We start from the raw sequence: 17,018 nt of genomic DNA, 5'->3' as shown, positions 1-17,018 counted from the left end.
TATACTGACATTGACATAGACTGAGATTGAAAGAAGTTTGTTGTGAGACTGAAACTAATATTCCTGTGATATTGAGACTGTGATGGCACTACATTGTACTGAGACTGATACTCTGGCTCACATACCATGAAGCTGAGGCATACTAATACTGTGCTGATACTGATACTGTATTGGGACAGATAAATAATGGTATGGATACTGTTGTAACTCAGGGATACAGCCCAAAATGGTTCATGACATTGAGTCCTAGACAGGAACACCTCACTCATTCATACTGATTTCTTCATCAGCAGGATTTATTTCAGCACTCACCTGCATGTTATGTGTTCTGTTCCGACAGCAGCTACTTATTATCATGAGTGGAGCTGTGATACGTGAGCAGACAGTAGGTAGACAGTACAGTGAGTTTTCTTTTGCGCTTCAGTTCTTGTAGCTGCAGTTTGATTTGTGAATGCAGTGGATGCGAGTGCTGCATGCCCGCCACTTATAAGTCACAATCACTGGGCCTGGCACGCGTTGCACGTCACTACTCACACGCACGTTACATTATCTACTCTTCCTCCAATTGGGCGAGTCATTCGACTCCATCCTGGAGCCAAGGAATCGAAGTAGAGAGGTGTCAACATTTACCCTGTTGCAAGACCCTATGGAAGACATGCAGACAAGAAGAGCGAGCACAACCTACTGAGAGAAGGCGTATAGAAGCTAAGGCTGAAAGCTATATCTGCTCTCAAATGCCAGATACCCCAATTAATGAATCTGTCGGGGGTTTCAGGTTAACCTTCTTATGATTGGTTGGAGGTTGAAAGTAAATTTCTGATAGCTCTGGGGATGGTGTGAAATTCATGAATAAACTGAGTGATTAGGATGGAGTCGTGATAAATATGCAGCGCGGCCCCTGAATAATAAGGTGAGGTCCTGTTAAAAAAAAACGGAAGAGGCCTGATTACAATGTAGATGATTTTTGTGATGGTGCCAGCCCGTTCTCTCCCTGACAACAGGACTTCAGCTGCTCTCATCAGGATCCAGGGTTGGACCTCTCCCAGCAGGCTTTTCATTTCTGCACAACCCCCCTCCCCCCACTCGCAATTATTCAGCCATAATTACCAGCCGCCCACGGCCCCATCGATGGCACACCAGTAATGAACTGGCCGTGCGCTGCAGCCCCAGCACCGCGGCCCGCTTGCGCCATTTTATTAAATTATGGGAGACCAGCAATGCTGGCTGCCAAACACCAGTCAATACAAACAGTAGTAATTGAGTCCATGTGAGTGAGGGCACATGCACCGTCTATCTATGGACAGTCTGTCCATGGGGGTCTCTCCTGGGGGTGAGCTTTCACTCCAGGGACTCAGGATGGCAAGGCTTGCTTGCCGCTGTCAGGATGGTTAAAGTTGTAGAACACCAAGTCCGGTCTATCAACAGTTGCCTGAAACTGCACATTTTAGTATAGTTCTAGTTTACAGATTAATAGGTATAATCCTTTATACTTTCAGATAGACTGGAGTTGAGTGTTTCATGAAGTTCTGCACCAAAGTTCTGTTATTGTTTTAGATTTATGCTCTGTGAGGTAAATGTGTCTCAAAGTATGACTGCTCTTAAGAGACAGAGTGAGCCTTTGAACTCCACCATTTATGCTGAATTAATTTCATCGTTTTTATGTGTCCATATGGCCGGTCTTTCTCACCCTACTGCATGGGTCAATCTCAAGGCCATCCTATTGAAATGCAACCAAACAGAATATTAAGGAAAGGAAATGTTCAGAAATAATCCTCTGCTTATATGATTTATTCAGTACAGTACTTTGGCCATTTTCTTTATATACTTGTAGGCTTACAGTGAACCTTGTTTATTGCCTCTGATTTGTCATAGTCTGTTTGAAGAATACAAGTGATTAGTTCATGCAGCAAAGTAAACCATAGCTGTTGTAGCCTGGGTGAGGCAAGTTAAATTTGTATGTCTTCTTGGAATTAATTACATAACATGTTCTCTGTGAATATTTATGCATGTTCTCATTCCTACTTGCATATTGAAGAAGTGATTTGCAGTGATACTAGTGCAGATGGAGGTTCCTACACTATGGAAGGACACTATGCAGGTATCCAGCCACTGGAATATCACTGTTCATTTTTAGTGTCGTGCTGGTCGCATGTAGGCAGAGGTGAGAGTCATTAAGCCTAAGGCTTCCTCTTCATCATTCCAAGTTTCGCAAGCATTCAGTGGAAATTGCTCTCAAATTGTTATTGTTATGATGGGGCATCCAACTTCTATACTCAATTTTGTCCTTCCCGTTTCCCACTGAAATTAATGCTGCTTAGTCTGTTAATTTGACAGGACCTTCTTAAAGAATAATTAGGACATTAGTGTGACATTTTCGGAATCAGTCTTGGTTTCTAAGAAACATTCCGTTTATGTTTAGCTGCGGAGGGTTAAAATGGATTCATCTTCACAGTATGTGTGCATCTGATTTCCATTGTGCGGCTCTAGATTTAGTTCTGCAGTCTGTCCACAGAGGGTGGCCATCAGAGGAGTATCTGTGAGAGACAATTGAGAGCGATGGGAGGACGACCACAGCCGTTCAGTGCCATTGTTGGAACGGCATAAAGATGCATTGTGAGTCACGGTGAGACCATCAGCAAAGTCACCGCAGCAGCTTTGCCTTCTTCCTTTGTTCTTGCAAACAACTGTGAAGCAGCGTGAAATCTGGGCTGTCGGGCCTCAGCGACTCTGTGGAGGGAGGCAAAGCCTTTCCGTCTGCTGAGATTCCTTAAGTCAGTGCATGTGATGTTGCACAGACAGCGGCTGATACATGCCTTTATGCAGCTCCCATGTGATTCAGATCACAGCTTTAGATTAGGGCCTTTATTAGCGATGTTTATTTTAGAAACAGAACGAGCAAAGACAAAGCTGCTCTGATCAAGGTTCTGCTTGCTGTTGCATCCAGGCACTTTTAAGGACGCGCTCTTTTCTCTCCTCGACTTCTTTGTAATGAAGCTGCACGGTCGCCATAGCTGTCAACGCAGCCTAGCTGAAGCGGTTCAGTAGGCATCACAGCCACAAACACGACGTCGTGGGGTCCTGAGGGAGGGCAGCGCTAACGTCGGTGCCGTTAATGATTTAACCCTGTGTGGTTAATGAACACGGCATCTTTCTTCATGCAAGCCCATAGCCCTGAAAGAAATCCCCCCCTTCCCCACTGAGGTTACACTCTTGCACGTTTTTCTTGTCACCATAATGTCTTTACAATCGTTACACGTTTCTCTTGTTGAAATGTCTAAAAAAAAAGGTTTAATAACCATTTTATTGCACGGGCTTGTTCAATGTAGCCAAATCGCATCTTAGAGTAATCAATTCTTTTGCATGGACAAGCTAAATTTACAAGAGAATTAACAATGGTATCAATTTGTGAAAACAAAGCAGTTGCTTAAACTGATTGAGCACACCTTTGCTTTAAGGCAAAGCGTTTAATAATCCCATGGAATACTGACATGTTCTTCCTTCCTTTTGTCCCTTTAGAATTTTGTCATTAATGATACATGCGGGAGATTATGATTGAATTCAGAGCTAGAGAAGAATGAGCTAAACCACAGAAAACTAGAGGGATGTGGGATACTGGAAGGACCCTCTGTAGTGCTAGTGAGCAATCGAAGGTGCTGAGTTACTGGTGAAGTCCTACAAATGAGCATTTAAAGTTTAACTTTAAAAAAGTATGGTTTTGATACTCGATTGCATTATGTTATGCAAAGAAATATAGCTAATCGCCTAATTGGTTGGGAAAGCTTAGCGTATAAGTGGAATGTGCACTAAATTAATTTTTTAAAAAAATTCAGACCACATATCACAACAGTCTGGGTATAAACATTAGCTTTCACATTTCCAGGTGATCCATCCAGTACTTCTAGAAATTGTACAGGTTTGTGAGTGTGTGAGGAGTAGGAATTAGATGTGGAGAGAAACACAACGCTGTCATTTTGACAGCCCCTTTTTCCACTTATATTTTATGGTTCTTGTTTTTTTAACCCTTAAGGTTATTAAAGGTGTTCACTGGTGATGTGAAGAAGTTGAACATTGTGTCTCATTTCATTTTATTAAACTAGCTTTATTCTATTATGGCAATTTGCTGCAAGATTTAAGCTGAAAATTTGATTGGGTATCTTATTGATCGCATGGATTTAAAGCTCTGGACCATGTTTGCCTGAAGTTTTATAAATCCTGTTCAGAAGGTTGCTTTCCACTTAATTTTTAACAAAGGAGGGATTTTCAAAAGAATTTTCTTTGAGCTGTTTGATTTTCAAAAGTTTAGGATATTGTTTTGATACTTTGGACATGTCATTTTAGTTTATAACTTGTTTTAAAAATGAAATGGAGCCTCCTGTTCTGACTGGCTTATTCTTTATTCTTAGTTCATTCATCCAACATATGCTTGTGAAAATTATGAAGCTTCTCTCCTCACAGACAGACTAACCATGCAGACATTACTCTCGTCAGTTTTTTTACTTGCCATGCACGTATCAAAGGTCCTCAGCATTAAATGTCAGCCAGATCTCTGGGAGGGAAATTATTACTGTGGTAAAGGAGAAGCATGAGGCATCATGCCAGGATCACCTGGTCTCCTACTTGTCTGATTGGCCCTGCTTGGAAAAGGGGAAGGATTTGAGATGGACGATGTCATGCTTCTAAAGGGGCCAGATGAGTAGCAGAGACTGAACAACTCAGTTACAGGATAGAAAGAAGCTGATCTTATTGCATTATGCAGATGTCCAAGGATGCTTGGAGGTTAGGACTGGGTGGTTTCAGTGGAAAAGAACCATATCATGACACTGTATATACTACAGTGGAATTGCTGCTAAATACTGCTCATAATTACCACATTTTTTGGTGGTAACAGAAGATATGAGTTTTATGATTGAGTATAAATATTCCCACATTTCCAACAGACCTGTTCTGAAGGCGACCGGTGCTTTTCAGAAACCTGTATTTACTTGGCAAGTGCCTTAAATACGGATATTATTGATAGCCACAATAACAGAATTGATTAAAGAGATAATTTATGCACATCAGCTGCTCTTCCATCCTGCTTTTGTGTACTGTGAGATGGTGGCTGTGAGCATTCAAGAAAAGGGGCTGAAATTATGGTTTTAAAAGGAAAAAGGTATTAAAGAACAGACGGCTCAGGAACATGAGGTATGTGATGTTGCTCTGTGCAGAAATCCATGCGGTAGAAACCTTCAGATTTGGTCTGGCACTGAATTACTCAATTTGCTTTGCTCCGTTATTTTCCCATCCATGCTTCACTTCCCTGTGATTAATTAAAGCTCATACCCAGTAGGTCTGGAAGCTGGAAAAAAAGATCCACCAAGGCCCCACTTGGGGCTTCGCAAAGCAAACATCTTTTTCTAAGCAAAGCGGGTCACTTACCATCTGTTTTCAGTACAGTATCTTTTTTTCTGGAAAAATCACTGGCTATGCCGTCCAACTAACATTAATGAAACTCAGTTACACTACGACACAGAAACACTGAGCGCTGCGCAAGTGCTGTGACTTTCTGCACTGGTTTTCATTACATTGTTAGCTTTCTCCACATGTTCTTTGCTCCTTTCTTGTCATACACGTTTCGTGCCTTGCATGTACACGGCACCTGGAGTTACCGTTACTATTTCTGAAAATGACCTGCTCATTCAGTTTCACGTGATATTAATAGAACTTGTATTCTTGTGTGCTTCCTTGGAAACCCTGAACTTAAGTGATTCCAGAAGACAGAAATGTGTGTTTGAAATGTGTTTTTTTTATTGAACAATAGATGATTTCTAACTCCTATCAGTTCGGAAGGAAAATGGAAGTTCTTAAGCCAGTCATATAACCACCACAAAGAGTTTCCACAGATTATCATTGCAATGAGAACCGTGATGGACACAAGGCCACTGACTGACCAGACAACCTTTTTAATAGCTTCCTTTGTGTCTAGTGTATGGTCTGGTATAGCAGACTCTGGGAGCTTGTGAGTGGGGTGATTTACCGTGGTTTTATAAACTGCTACACAGTGTTACACTCTCCGTACACTCTCTCATACTGTTCATCTGATTAAGATGTGTTTGTCACTACATTGGCTTTTATGACTTGCTGTGCTTGCTGAGTGGACAGTTATTTATGCTACATTTATAGTCCTATGCACTCTGTATCCGGACTTTGAGTCAGGCTGGAGAACGTCGTATTGTACTGTTCAGCTTTCATCCACCACTGTGGTGAGTTTGGCTCTGTGTGCTTGTGTGTGTGTATGTATGGGTCGGATATACATTACATGGTAGAGACCTGTGTGAGTGACTGGTGTGTGAGTGTGCCCTGCGATGGGCTGGCCCCCCGTCCTGGGTTGTTCCCTGCCTCGTGCCCATTGCTTCCGAGATAGGCTCCGGACCCCCCGCGACCCAGTAGGATAAGCGGATGGATGGATGGATGTAGAGACCTGTTATTTTATTGTCGTGGGGGCAGAAGGGGAAATTCAGTTTTATAAAAATCTGTGACTTGTGTTTCGTTTGGCTACTTATGGCGAAGGTTAAGGCTATGTAGGTGTTAAGGTTGTCATTGTTGGGATTACGATTTTGCCTATACACTCTCAGAAAAAAGGGGAAAAAATGTTCAGGTCCCCACAAAGATCTATGCATGCATTCAAACAAGTAAAATTTCCAAAAGTCTCTTATTTTGTCTGGATACTTATGGTTAAGGTTAGGGCTGGGTAGGGGTTAAGGTCGTCATGTTGTGTGGAGTTTTTCCCATAGAAATAAATGGAGAGATAAAATTACAAACCTGTGTGAGTGTGTGTGTGTGCGTGGGAAGCACTTCCAAATAGAGATTATGGCCAGCATAAACCAAGCTCCAGTTTAATGGCTCAAGATCCTGAATTGGGTATTCTGTCTCGGATATGTCACCATTTGGCACAATCCCCACACTACTAATCAAAGATAAAAAGCTAAAGTGACAAATTATAGTCAACCCTTCTGCATCTCGACTTTCCAAATTGCGGTTTTGATGTATCACCAGGTCGACACAAGAAATTAAATTGAATTTTTTTGGGCGTTTTGTGAAGGCCGCAGACGACACGCAAAGGTGGGCAGGTGACATGCAAAAGCTTTTATGAAGACATAGCAGGTCAGTGGGGGGATGAGCTAGCTGAGATGTTCCCAGAACAGGTGGGCCTTCAGGTCTATCCTGAAGGTAGAGAGGAATTCAGATGACCAGATGTTCTTATTTCTATGTGACAGAGGGGTCTCCAGGAAGTGCTGGCGTGCTGATGGAAGAGGGCACATAGTAAATCATGATGTACACCAGGTGAACAGTAAATAAGCACCTCTCCAGTTTTACGTCACTATCACTCTCCAAACCTGGCAACACCTTTAACGAGCCAACCCTTCTGTAGTGGACAACCGTAGCAAGCTGGAACCGCGCTGTAGTTTCCCTTTGTGGTACGGCTCCGTTCCTGTATACCAGAGGGAAAGAGCCATGGAATATGAACCTGATTCGAGAGTCTGTAGGACCAATGAAAAGAGACAGAGAGGCGTGTAAGGAGAGAATTTTGGTCATCTGCATGCCAGACGTGCTGCTGAATTTTGATTCATCTGCAGAGCTTTAACAGCATGAGCTGGTTGCTTTTTCAGTAAGCAGTTGCAGTAGCCTAGTTACAGTATGATGTTACGGAATTAAACATTCTGTCCATGTTCTGAAAATGACATTGTATAAGAGGCATGGGTTACACCTTTGCCCTGACCAAAGACCTTTGCTCTGAATTGATCTCAATAAAGTGAAGCACAGCACAATTTAATCAGCATTCTTTAATTGAAATAATTTGTTTCACTGTGTTTTCCTAATAAATTTTTAACAGGCTAATGCTTCTGTGTGTTTATCATATTTTCTAATTACACAACTGGCAGTGGATGCATGGACTTAACCACTTTTCGATGCTTAAATTAATTACATGGTGCAGTTTTACTCATAGGTTTGTGGTGATATGTCAATGCTTACCAGCAATTGTAATCACACAGTCACACAAAGTGAATTAAAGATTATCTATTAGCTGAGCAATGCTCTTAGTGTTCATCTTTTCTTTAATCCAAAAAAAAAAATGCGAGTTTACCGTAGGATCTTTTTGTGATATATGGATGGGGAGGAATGTGTGTGTTTGTATGTGTGTGTGAGTTTGCTTGAGGTGGATGTAAAGGGACAGCAGTTACAGAGAATGAATTTTCTCCCTTGATGGCTCAGGCAGAAAGGTGACCTCCGCATCCCAGGAACATAAAGGAGTGTCATGCAACATTACACGTCACTTTTCCTGACCGAAGGGAAGTTGTATTTGTTGTGGTGTGCCAAGGAGAGAAAATAATTATATCCCCTTTGACGGATATGTTTTATTGGGATTGCTATAACGTCGGCTTACTGTTGCCTCACACTTACAGGGTTGTGTGTGTGTGTGTGTGTGTGTGTGTGTGTGTGGGGGGGGGGGGTTATGTATGTATTACATTGTGAGGACCAAATGTCCCCACAATGTGATAAAAAACAAAATTGCCATTTTGACCTTGGGGGGACATTTTTCAGGTCCCAGTTATATGAAAATCTGTAATTAGCATCAACAAACTAAAAATGCCGAAGGTCATATATTTAGTTTGATTATGTTATGTTTAAGGTTAGGGCTGGGTAGTTTGCATTATTCAGATGTCAATAAAATTCTTCCTGTAATCAACAAAAAACAGCCCACAAGTGAAGCAGAGCACCATGATTCATGTTCTGTCTTTGTCATCACACAGACTATGCAAAGTTATTAATGGTGAAATGAAGAAGGAAATTAAGCACTTTCAGTAATGTGAAGTACTTATTGTGCATGGTAGGCATGGTGCATTGAGAAATGTTTAGGTATTTCAAATATCCCTTACTCTGGTTCCTAATAATGGTCCCTCAGTCATGGGACAAGTCTGGTCATGAAAATTGCTTTACCATCACTAATGTTTTTTCAACTGCTCATTGTCAGGATGAGATGGGTGGTTTTCACTCCAGCTGAAGCCTAAACCGGCTACAGAGGCAGGCTAATTCACATGGATGCCCCCTTTTGGCTGCACACTTTCTGTGGTGCAGACAGGCTGGAGAGACGTGGCTGTGAAGAGTGCCGCAAACATCCTCGGTCTGTGCTTCAGAATGGAGCCTATCATTCTGGGTGCTGTTCAGGGAGGAATGCTAATGAGCACCTGCTTGGGATAAGTTACGTTGTGTTGCTAAGATTTTGAAAAGTAGTTTTATTTGTTACGAGTTTAACGAAAAAGTAAAGATATCAAATGTATTTTATTCAATATATGCAGCCTTTGAAGAAAAATGTGTCTTTTTCTGCCCTTTCTAGACTGAGAGGGTTGTGAATCATTACATTTTTTGTCTGCACCATAAACTCTTGGCATATCCCTCTGCTGCATATGCATGTACCATACAGTATGCCATATTATACGTAATATTCGCACCCATTATTCTTTGCATCATACCTTACATTATATCTAGGTCCATTAATCTCCATGTTACCCTATTCCATGCCCTTGCATATTTGTGCAATACACTGTGAAGTACCTCTTTCTCATACTGCAAACTGGGTTTCTGTGCTCAGTGTGACAGCGCAAGATTCTGAAATGGCATTTACCTCTAATTAGGATATATATGGAGCATACCAAATATATGTCATTTGATTTGCACAAAACTTCTTGAATCCAAGAAACTTCAGAAAGGTAGATTTATGCATGTGGAGTTCTGTTGGTAACGCATACACATATACTTTATTTAACCCTTTGAAGCGATCTTTTAGCCCACCTTTTAATCAGTTGGAACTATTCAAACATTTGAAGTATAATTCTGTATATTTTGTGCAGTGCATGTTACAGTGTTTCAGTGCCAGTTTGATTAGCGAATGCACACGGGCAGCATGAGACTTCCATTCCATACTGTGGCAGAGGATCTTCCTGATCTCCACACTAAAGCAGTGTTTTGATTCTATTATGCAATTTTCTTTTTTTTACGTTTCCTTTTCCTTATGAGAATGTGGCTGGGACTCTGATCCAGAAGAGTGCCGCTACATCTATTAAAATGCTCCGCTAATTGAATCCTTTACATGCCAGAAAAAAGCTCTGTGGATAATTCATGTCTGATTATTTATGATGTGGACACTCTTTTCTTCATCGCTATTGTGATTTTTGTTGTTATCAGTGTATTGCAGTTTAAAGGCTGGAGTTCATAATGACCTGCTACTTCTCTCCACCACAAAGTTCACTTGTCTTTATTTTATCAGCAGGTAAAATGTTCTAAGCACTGACTTTAAGGCTTTGGTCTTTGCTATAAACCATGTTATTTTTATGACTTTTTATGAGTGCTGTACAAAACAGATAATCCCATGTGGCCAATTATTGTTTCATACTATTCTTTAAGCAAAACCCTTCAGTTTTTAATATCCCTGTTTGTTAGAACATTTCACTGTTTTAATGGCAGTCAGTGGAATTATCAGTCTAGCTGGTTATTAATGAAAGCAGGGATTTAGTTTTCACATACACAGTAACCACCTTCTGCAGGGAACATCCTGATTACAGTGGTTCTCCTGTATGCATGGATGATATGTTCCAAAGCCAACCACAGACAGCTGAAACCATAGACAACAAACCATCTGCGGACCCCATATATAATGTGATTTTCCTGTACATACATACGGTCAAGTTTAATCGATGCATTATGCACAATACAACATTTTCACTATTTAATACAGTAAGAATAAAGTACATTGTGTATTATTATACAGTACTGCACAGTGCTGTACTCTCTCAAAGAGAGACTGTGATGTTTTAGAGCCAAGAGAGCAATGAAGAAATATCATGTATCAAGGGATGAAGGAGCAATGAAAATCGTGCAGTTGATGCATTTTTATAACACGGACACTGTGATAACGTGGCAAAGGAAGTAATCAGCAAGAATGCTAGAGGCAGGCTAGATGAGGGTTCTGCAGGGACGCGTGGTATGAGGACAAAGGCGGATGAATCATGTACTTCCTGGGCTGGAGGATTTCACCACTTTACTGCCTGTACCTGCTTGGCGCGGGATTTGATTTAAAACTTATGAACCACCTATTTCTGGAATTTTTCCATTTGTTTTAAAGACTTCCGTAAACTGAGGATAACTAAAACCACGGTTACTGAAACTGTGGATACAGGGGCCTCACTGTATTTTCCCTCCCCCTTCCCCCACCACACAAACACAGTATTCCAGATATGTGGAATGTTAATATTTGTGAAGGTTCAACTCAACCCCCCCCCCGGTTTTCCCCCCTCAAGTACTCCTCCCCCTCCATACACAATTCTTTCTTTCCTTCCGAGTGAATATCTCTGGTATATAGTATGTCATTAGTCTATCTGTTTCAGTGCTGAATGTTATATCACAGAAAATTTTGGTCATAATGTAAGAGAAATAAGTAGAATATAAATATTTAAACATTTTAACCATATAAAACTGTAAACGTTTACATTTCTAGGTGATCCATCCAATCATTCTACAAGTGTGTGAAGAGTATGACTTAGATAGCCATGCCAAATCATGCTGCTGTCTGGTCGGGGCATTTCTGAAAGGGTGTGCCACATCCATCCATCCATCCATTTTCCAAACCGCTTATCCTACTGGGTCGCGGGGGGTCCGGAGCCTATCCCGGAAGCAATGGGCACGAGGCAGGGAACAACCCAGGACGGGGAGGTTTGGCAGAAGCCAAAGAGTGACTCGAACACAGAAAATGTGCCGGATGAGAATGCAGGTGCCACAGGTGAGTTGAATTTCAACGTTAAGGGACAAATGGGTCACACAGAGGATTCTTCCCACATCACCCAGCAAGGGAGAGCATTTCCTGTGATGTAGCCAAAGTTCTCTGTCCTGACCCAGCCCTGTGACATGGTGATGAGGCAACGTGAATATTCATCCTTGACTCTAGCTTGGCAGTTGCACAACATTTTACTGTAATGTGCCTCTCATTTGGATTTTTCACTTTGTGCTTTATAGTAACTTTTTTGGAGTACTGAATACTGCAAACTTTACATATCGGTTTAGTGTAATTGTATACAAACATTTTTGGTAGACTGCAAGACTGTCTTTTGGTTTCCAGTTTTGTAGCTCAATATGCAAAAGACCACATCCGCAGTAAATGTTTCTCTCTGTGCCGACAACATTTTTAACCGGGAGTGTTTTCAGTTTTTGGCTGTAGTATGCAATGACTGGGGGGCGGCATGGTGGTGCAGTGGTTAGCACTGTCGCCTCACACCTCTGGGACCCGGGTTCGAGTCTCCGCCTGGGTCACATGTGTGCAGAGTTTGCATGTTCTCCCCATGTCGTCGTGGGGTTTCCTCCGGGTACTCCGGTTTCCCCCCACAGTCCAAAAACATGCTGAGGCTAATTGGAGTTGCTGAATTGCCCGTAGGTGTGTATGTGTGAGTGAATGGTGTGTGAGTGTGCCCTGCGATGGGCTGACCCCCCATCCTGGGTTGTTCCCTGCCTCGTGCCCATTGATTCCGGGATAGGCTCCGGACCCCCCGCGACCCAATAGGATAAGCGGTTTGGAAAATGGATGGATGGATGGATGCAATGACTGCTCAGTGTTTATGTACCAACTAGCTTGATGCGTGATCTGAAAGCAGTGTTTGCTTTTGAGCAAAGATAACATAGTTTTGAGAAGATCGCTTGATTTTGCAAGATGAGTCAAAGGTTTTGTGAGAGCAGCTTGAATTTTAGAGTTAGGGTTTACTGTTCAGTAAAGGAGAGGAAATTTTAGGAAATGTGTTTTAGCCAGAAAAACTGTAATGCAGCCATGGATACCACATAGTCAGTGGCAGAATGTGCTCAAGGGTCATTTCCATGCGACACGCCCACATTTTAGAGTTTCTCAGGCCAAAGTGCATACAAACCTCACACTTAATTAATACTCTTAACTGAAAAAAGTATGCAGCTACTTGCTTTCTTGACATACACGCATTGGAGAATCGAGCCCGATAACTGGTACATAGGAGTGCTTAAAAGGATTCGTTTCACTGACACATAAAGCAGCTTTCAAGAAGACCGGAGTCTGAAAAGTCCATGGCCTGCCTTTAATTTGGAAATGCAATCATGCTGGACGATGGGAGAAAATGGCTGGAGACACCTCCAAACTCTGCATGTATCCATAAGACGGCATGTAAAGTCCTCTTCTCATTAGTTCCTTTTCTTCGAAGTGTGGAAGACCTCAGAGTTTCTTCTGCCATGTATTGCTAATGAGGGCAAATTCACAAATTCACTCTTTAACTAAAAATAGGCTGACTGATTGCTCATGAAAAACTGTAATTTAAACCACTTCAATATCATTACACACAACCCAAAACCTCAAATTTAAGTCTTTGTAATAGAGTAAAATGGTCAACCGTGTCAAAGGCTGCACTTAAGTTAGCATAAGTAGAGTCGCATTGCCAGCGTCAGTTACCTTTGTTATGTCTTTTAGTTAAGGCAGTTCCAGTGCTGAGTCCCGGGACGGAAGCCCACCTGGAATCTTTCAAGTACTTTGCATGTCTCCAAGTACGCCTAAAGTTGACCTGCGACTATCTTTTCCAGAACTTTTTATTTGGTTGTACATGTATAATATTTCACAAGAAACATACTTTAATATTAATATATATGCAAATGAGCAGCAACACAACAATAATATATAAGAATAGTTTTGTCTGTTTTCCAAAAGATTTATTTGCCTATTTTACCAAAACCTCTCCCCAGGAGTGTCGCAGTCATTCTATATACAGTAGAACCTTGGAACTCAAATGCCTCAAATTCAAATGTAACTCAACCAACTCGGACATCAAACAGGTCTGTTGAATTTTTTGACTTGTACCTCGACCGAAATCTTCGAACTCGATCATTCCTGCTAAAACTTGTATGGCTCGAAACACGTTCAACTCTATCGATACAGACCTCAAACACAATTCAACCAATAACTCGGAATACGACAAACCAAAACAGACCTGCTAGAGCAGTTTCATAGTCAGGGATTTGATAACTTACATTTTTATTGATGTTTTATTTATATGTGCAGTCTTTAGTTTGTGTAGGAAGCATTTGGGCATAGAGCAAGGTGGAAAGGCATACAGTCTAAAATAGAAGTCAGTGCAACTCACTCACGTGTGCACACACTCACACGCCCACTCACATGAGTCAGCAGCGAGCCTGCAAAGCATGTGTCTGGAACTCGAAAGTTCACACTGAGAGCGAATGGTGCAAAGCCATGCAAATGTGGCAAACAAGCCTGATCCTAAAATAGCATCCAAACATTCCACTGCTACCCAGTGAGCCATGATGCTAGTCAGAGGGAAGAGTTAACAAGATAACTTTTGACAGTGATCCAAAAAATACTAAAACTATTATAACGATAATGTGCCATGTAGCACCCTGCCATTTCTATACAACAAACAACAACAAATCTATTTTTGTATAGCGCGTCATCACATTACATCGTCTCAAAGCGCTTTACAGCATCCCCACCCAAAGCCCCCAGTGAGTAAGCTATAGGCAACAGTGGCAAGGAAAAACTCCCTAGAAGGAAGAAACCTTGGGAGGGACCAGACTCAAAGGGGGAGCCCAACCTCCAGGGGCCGGAAGGGAGAGTCAAATAGGAGAGATGGCTAAGTGCTAAGTCACACTGTCCAAATCACAAGATTTGAGACACAACCTGGGAGCAAGGAGCCTCCTGGCCTCCTTTTTAGAACTGACAGCAGTAGCTGCTACTGTTAGCACTAAGTCAAAGTGTTGGTTTTCCACTACAGTTTATCTCAATTGCTTAAGCACAATTTTGAAACTTGGGCCCACATTTTCGAAACACTTCACACAATTAGCACAACACTACACCCAAGTAGCGGAACATCTCAGATCTTTTGCAAAATGCAACACTATTGTAAAATCTCCATAAAACTTTTTTTTATAAAAGCACTGTTTTGTTGTCATATTCTACACACATGAATATTATTATCTAACTAATTTTAAATAAGATAGATACTGCTGCATTAATCCTAAAACTCTTGTAGCATTTCTAGTTACCTAATGAAAAATAGTACACAAAATATGTTCACCAAACACCACATTAGATCAAATTTGTAAATTTTATTTACTGCAACCACTACAGACATGCAAAAAACAGAGAGGGTAAAAAACTAAAAATCATGAAGCAATTTCAGACTGGAGGAGATCGGTGGAATGATACATTGTCCCAGGTGACATCAATTTCATTTGCAGCAATAACAATATTATTGAGTTGGTCTAAACATGACAGAATGAGAGCTGTATTGTAAGGACATAAGGTGGCTAAATATGACAGAATGAGAGCTGCATTGTGAGGACATAAGGTGGCTAAACATGACAGAATGAGAGCTGCATTGTGAGGACATAAGGTGGCTAAACATGACAGAATGAGAGCTGCATTGTGAGGACATAAGGTGGCTAAACATGACAGAATGAGAGCTGCATTGTGAGGACATAAGGTGGCTAAACATGACAGAATGAGAGCTGCATTGTAAGGACATAAGGTGGCTAAATATGACAGAATGAGAGCTGCATTGTGAGGACATAAGGTGGCTAAACATGACAGAATGAGAGCTGCATTGTAAGGACATAAGGTGGCTAAACATGACAGAATGAGAGCTGCATTGTGAGGACATAAGGTGGCTAAACATGACAGACTGAGAGCTGCATTGTGAGGACATAAGGTGGCTAAACATGACAGAATGAGAGCTGCATTGTGAGGACATAAGGTGGCTAAACATGACAGAATGAGAGCTGCATTGTGAGGACATAAGGTGGCTAAACATGACAGAATGAGAGCTGCATTGTGAGGACATAAGGTGGCTAAACATGACAGAATGAGAGCTGCATTGTAAGGACATAAGGTGGCTAAACATGACAGAATGAGAGCTGCATTGTAAGGACATAAGGTGGCTAAACATGACAGAATGAGAGCTGCATTGTAAGGACATAAGGTGGCTAAACATGACAGAATGAGAGCTGCATTGTGAGGACATAAGGTGGCTAAACATGACAGAATGAGAGCTGCATTGTGAGGACATAAGGTGGCTAAACATGACAGAATGAGAGCTGCATTGTAAGGACATAAGGTGGCATGGTGGAGGACAACTCCATTCTGTGGGATTCCTACACAGAGGGTTATGTTCCCCCCCGGGTTCCCTGAATTTCTTTCAAATGGCACTTTTTACAGTTGTTTCATCTGGATATGATTTCTTTTTAAGGATTCAAGCCAGTGGAAAGAGACACCTGATGAATGTTTCCCAAAACTGTTTGGTCACTGACCATGTTGTTTTGAATTTCCCTGAGTCTTATTGCATTATTGGCCAAAACCATATTTCTAATGGCTCTTGATCTTCTGTGAACATGGGGCCCCTTCCTCCTTGGCGTTCTCGACCCTCAATCCTATGTTGACAAAACAAAATAATGTAGTCATTACAGTAAAATATCACATGATTAGGCATGGATACCAGAAAGTTCTGATGCGGTATATACTAGGTACCAATTTACTGTAAACAGAGGAGATGTGTTTCACCTATGCTGTTGATGAAATGTACAGATGCCACTGTATATCTGCTGAGGCTTGGTTGGACTCTCCCTCAATGTCTACCCATTATTTACTACATGATTGACAAGGGTTGCATGAATTTCATGCATCTCCAGCAGCCGCTTGCGCACATGATCAGAGGCAAAAATATTCATATAGAAGTTATTAATACAAAATATAAAGTAAAAATACATAAAACAAATGAACTTGCATTTTACCTTTGAAAAAAATCATGGATGACGTGAGGGAGACGAGAGAGAGAAGAGGAGGGTTATTTTGTAGGACGACTTTCACTATAGCTAACGGAATCACTGCTATCTATTGGCTCACTGGAATTTTTTTCTTTTTGTGTGACTTTAACAAGGAACGTATCCAATGACAGCCGCTTTTACCTCCT

The 17,018-nt window shown here is 41.4% G+C and overlaps 1 protein-coding gene and 1 long non-coding RNA gene across 5 annotated transcripts in view; both read left to right on the top strand.

The window, feature by feature from the left end:
- LOC125750613 (neurexin-2-beta-like) overlaps window positions 1–17,018 on the top strand; it is a 357,714-nt gene that overhangs the window by 211,725 nt on the left and 128,971 nt on the right. The gene's annotated exons all lie outside the window — the stretch shown is intronic.
- On the top strand, window positions 15,486–16,054 carry LOC125750617 (uncharacterized). The gene is made up of 3 exons (XR_007400386.1): window positions 15,486–15,581; window positions 15,627–15,716; window positions 15,942–16,054. It is a non-coding gene; the product is annotated as an uncharacterized LOC125750617 (long non-coding RNA).

The sequence above is a fragment of the Brienomyrus brachyistius genome, chromosome 10 (genome assembly GCF_023856365.1).
Source record: "Brienomyrus brachyistius isolate T26 chromosome 10, BBRACH_0.4, whole genome shotgun sequence".
NCBI lineage: Eukaryota > Metazoa > Chordata > Actinopteri > Osteoglossiformes > Mormyridae > Brienomyrus > Brienomyrus brachyistius.
Note: the sequence above shows the minus strand (reverse complement) of the source record. Positions and strands in the feature narration are given on the sequence as shown.